The sequence below is a fragment of the Cryptomeria japonica genome, chromosome 4 (assembly GCF_030272615.1).
Source record: "Cryptomeria japonica chromosome 4, Sugi_1.0, whole genome shotgun sequence".
In the NCBI taxonomy this organism is placed as follows: domain Eukaryota; kingdom Viridiplantae; phylum Streptophyta; class Pinopsida; order Cupressales; family Cupressaceae; genus Cryptomeria; species Cryptomeria japonica.
Window position 1 is genome coordinate 8,629,072 of NC_081408.1, and position 5,386 is coordinate 8,634,457.

The window sequence follows — 5,386 nt, forward strand, 5'->3', positions numbered from 1 at the left end:
TTTATTGATATGATCCATAGCCAACATCAGTTCTCTACTCTTTATAATCCAATTGACAAGTTGATAGTTCACTCAAAATAAATGAATTATTTTTTGTAAACTTGTTGATCAACAAAGTTAAAATTGGCATCCATATCATCTTATCCTATAGACCTACTATACTTGCATTTTTTTTGCATGTGTAGATCTCATTTGATATATCATCTTAAAGTTATTATGCCTCTAAAGATGAAAATTTATTCTCTTAAATTCTTTCTTCACCTACTCATTCATGAAACTATGTAAAATGAGTGTCTCCACCAAGAACTCAAGATGTCTAATGAGAATGTGTGAGTGTTTTTCTACAAATGAGTCTTCCGCATGAAACTTGTATGACCTTATAATCAACATTTTTTCCATTAATCTTTCCATTGTAAAATAAAACTAATGCAATGCATATTCAAAAGAAAGTTTCTAAGGGAAACTTATGCCATATTCACTTCTATCTATGGATAGGAAACAACACTTAAAGGAACCTCCTAATAATTCTCACCTTCAACAATTTTGTGTGTGATCATTTTCTATTTTCTCAATTTCAATTCTTAATATTTCTTGTACTTTCTATTTTTTCACCTAGGGGTTGTTTAGTGTATCCGATGGATGTGAAGACTACATTCTTACATGATGATGTTAAAGAGGAGATCTATATGGAGTAGCCACCAAGCTTTGTGTGGTCATAATGCAATCCTAGCTAAAGGCCCTAAGGGTAAGGGTGCATGTTTACTTCTTGTGACCTTTTCCCTCTTTCTCTACTTGATCTAGCAAACAACATGGGGTTATTTTTTGATTGCTTATATGCCTTGCTGTTTATTTGAAAATTTATTGAGGGTTTGTCTTCTTGGGTCCAACTATTTTCTTTCTTGCAGTATATTTTGGCTTTACCTCTTTTTGTGACATGGGTTTTCTCTAGTTTGTCTTATTCCGGTGGCCCTTCCTTCTTTGGAGGTGGATATGGATGGTATTGGAGATAGCCCCCATATTTTGTGTTCAACTCTTAATGGTTGGATGCTGACAATTTTAAAGGGCCCAGTATAGATTGTGGTTATTTTTGGTTAAGGTCTCATGTAGCTTTTAGCGTCTTGTGTTATTTCTCACAGTTTAAGAGAGCCAGGAATATCCTTGTTGGTCGGCTAAAGGTGTTTGTTAGACCCTCTTCATTTTATTTAAAGACCTATAGTTTGAGGTTGTAATATTGATGGTGTGGCCAACCTGATTTGTATTGGCTATCTCTTAATTTTTTGGTTGGATTTATTTGATTGTCATTGCACTAGTGTTTGGCTGAAATTTGTTAGTTTAGTTGTGTATGGGCTTTTGATTTTCAACTTTTGTAATCTTTGGTAGCATATTATTGTTGATTCCAGATCTTGGTAAAATCTAGGGGTTTGAGGTCCCTTCAAAACCGGTTGTAAGGTTTTTCAGGTCCCCTCAAAACCTATTTTTTCCTTAATAAAAGAATATAATGATAACCAATCAATATTTAATATGATAAATTATACATAAAATGTACCCTCCTTGCAACCCCCTATGCAAATTTATCAATGAAAATATTTTATTTCTTAAAGGTTGAGACAAAATTTTCCTAAAAAATCTCCCACTTGTCGAACACCTTGCAACAAAAATAGGAGGGGTATTGACAACATGTTTTAGTTGCTAGGGGCCGAGGAGCCCGTAAACTCTGAATACCATCTAAACTTCTTTGTACTGACAACCTTAGAGAATCTAAAATATTCATCAAATTATGTACCTTAACTAGCTTTACCCTACCATCCTCAAGCACATATCTAAAAAATTGATATTGAACATCAATGTGCTTGGTCTTCTAGAATGAAATGGTTGGTTCTTAACTAGGTACATTGCAATATGAGTATAAGAATAAACTATCATTACACCTTTTAGTCCAATATATGAATAAAGTATCTTAAGTTCCAAATGGTTTCTTTACAAGCATTAGCATCTACTTAGTGAGGGTATCTATGCGCAAGGATATGGGTTCCACGCGCCGAACTGTATACCGAATGCACTGGAATTTTAACCAAATGTGCTAAGAAAGATTCCCCATGCACTAATTCTCCTTTCTGACGTACTTGCAAAGATTGTCAGATTCAAAAACTGATTTGATTAATAGGGTTATGCCCCACAGTGGGCGCCAGAAATGTATGCGAGAAAAGCAGTTCAATTAAATCCAAAATATGAATATACTCAAAGACTTGTCCACACACTAATGGGACTCTTGATGCAAGTTATGGAGCCATGAGGAATGTCTCAACTTCCCAAGGAGTGTTACATGGTTCTCTATCTTACAAGGTCCCTCAAGCCAATGCCTTTTCTCTCAGATAACTTAGAAAAGTGACTTAGGGATGATGAATCCAAGAACAAGGGATGCTTTTGATCAATCTTAGTATGAATGAATCCTATCTATGCATGATTCTAACAAATGAACTAAAATAGTGATGATAAGATGAAAGGATTAGTAAAATGCTATCCTAACATGATATACTAGTTTATATGATTAACTAAGGTAATAGAAATACTTCTAAAAATGATTATTAGATTATATTTCTATTTCAAAGAGAGACTAAATTCTTTGCTAAAAATGAGTATAAGTATGATGCTAAAGACTTGTATTCTCAAATAAGGGGATGAGGGCTCTATTTATAGAAGAAACAGGGCAATGGATGGTCAAGATTGAAGGATCTCATCAAGGGTCAGGATTGAAAGTTATCAATCCATGTTTGCAATTCTCACCAATGAAATGGTGACAACTGTCAACATAAGACTACTTGAGAGGAGAGGTAAGAAGCATTAAATGCTTGAGAAGACCTCATGGTTACCTTAGAAGGTAAAGATTAAGGATAGGTTAAGTTTATCCACTAGATAAAGCTTTTACCCAAAGGGTAAACTCTTGTGCAAGGGTTAAAGGAATAACCATGGTCAAAGCAATGAATGTTTGGTGAGACCCCTAGGTTAGATGAGGGTTGAGTTAGGCAAAAAGTCTCTAACCATGCCACTAAGGGTTAGTTAAGCATTAATGATTTGAAGACTTTGAGGACAAATTTGTAAGAGTCCTTCCAAATTTGGGGGTTATCAACAAGTTATCTTGTTGAAAACATAAAGGCTTTAATGCGTTTGGAATACTTTACTCCAAATTTAAGAAGTGACCTCCTCAAATTTAGGGAAATGGGATAATTGAAGGGTTTAGCTTAATTGATTAGGATTAGATAGGTTCTAGAAGAATTTAGGAAGAGGGTTAGGAGGCAAGTGGGAGATGTAGGAAAATGCAAGTGGGTGAGGGATAATAGGATTTAATTAAAATAAATTGATTTATTTCATTTTGGTTGCAAGTTAGAGATTTAAATAAATTAGATTTATTTAATTGGGGTGAAATATTTAATTAAATGTAAATTTAATTAAAAAGTAGAGAGAAGGGATTTAATTAAATAGAATGATTCATTTAATTAAATGATATAAAAGGCTTAAGTGAATTTAAATAAATAAATTGAATAATTTATTTAATTAAAATAGAGGAATGTGGGTGATTTAATTAAATTAGATTTAACTAAATAGAGGAATGAGAATAAAATGAAAATTAATTATTTACTTAGGAATATGGTCATTTTTATATGTCTACACTATCAAATAACAAAGGATTGACAATTATTTTGTTAGATCTATTTAAGTAAATAAATAAAGGCAGTCATAGTCATCTAACCAAAACTTACAAAGGTGTTGGTGTGATGCAGTAGCTGGTTTGTCTTCTTATCATCTCCACCATTGAACTTTCTCTCCTCCACAGGAGTATGGTCAATGTCGCCTACATTTCCCTGCTCATGAATCTTAATCGTATGGCTCCCTTCATGAATCTTCTTCTCACCTTTTCCCTCCTCCATAGGCTCTCCTATGTGATCATTTCCAGATAGGCCAAACACCCTAGGAGCATTTCCTTTGAAACACATTCGTAATGGTTTACATGAACTTCGAGCTCTATGGAATGTAATTCAAGCACTTTGAGTGGAATCTGAAACACAAAGATTATGAAATTTTTAAAGTACTAGAATTATGGCACATGAATAAGAAAATGTTCTACTCACATTAATGTAAAATTTTTGCTGAACTCATGGAGGAAAATGCAAACATGGTTAGGTTTTAGTGGCCTAAAAACTCATTTTAATTTAAAATTGACACATGCGTAAGTTCTATTGGCCCAAACAATCCAATTGATTTCAATTGGGGTTGCATTCTTCCAAAATGTAAAGGGAATTTTGGTGGCATTCTTCTCAAATTTTAATGTAAATAAACACACATGGCTAAGATCCATTCTCACTCAATGCGAAAGGAAGAATAGATAGGTGGTTAGGCTTTGGTGGTTAAAACAACTCATTTTTTTTTATTTAAACTTTGGTCTCATTGAATGTGGAGAAAAATAGACATAGGGTAGGTGTGGATAGTCAAAATAAATCACACATTTCAATTAGTTTTCTATTCTCACTATGACTAAAAATAACTCATTCAATTTAATTGACATATCAAATTATTTCATGGTAGATGATTTATAAGAATTACCATATACTCTTCAATACAGGTCTAAATAAATTCATGAATCAATACTATAAAAAAGTCATAGAGCTCTTCCTGGTCCACTATAATTTTATGAAACCCTAATTATAAAATCTTTCTCTATATAGATTAGTAGATATAGTTGTAGAGAACAAAAGTGTATAGTCTATAATTTTCAATAGTACGTTTTTACTTAATATTTATATTTATATGTTTTGTTATGCTTTTCAGCTCAACATGTTTTTTGTGTACATAAAACCCAACAATTACTTGGCATTCAAGGTCATTTCAATCCTAGTGGTTTAGATCCAATCTCACTCATATATATTTTCTCTATCCCTAGACTAAATTATTGAAATGATTATATCTTGTGGACATATTCATGTTTGAAGTCACATTCCCTTTACTTGAACTCACCTTTTACTCAATTTCAGACAACTCCTAGAAAATGTCTTGTTGTCCATTATACTATATAGCAATTTATTTGTATTTTGCCTATGATTACATATTTAATGACAAAGCATAGGACTCTAAAACATCATCAAATTATTGTTAATAGAGTACACAAAAATACAACATAAACATAAAATAATAATAATAAAATTTGATTAACTAATTAGAGATTAATGTGATAAACCATTTAATTGATGTATCAAAAAAATGGTATCTAGGAAAACCCACATCCCCAAAACAAATTATGACCATATTTAGGATGAAATCTATTATGAAAATATCTTTGATACATGACATAAGATAGGTAGAAAATTCCCAATTATAATTCTCCATAATTTTG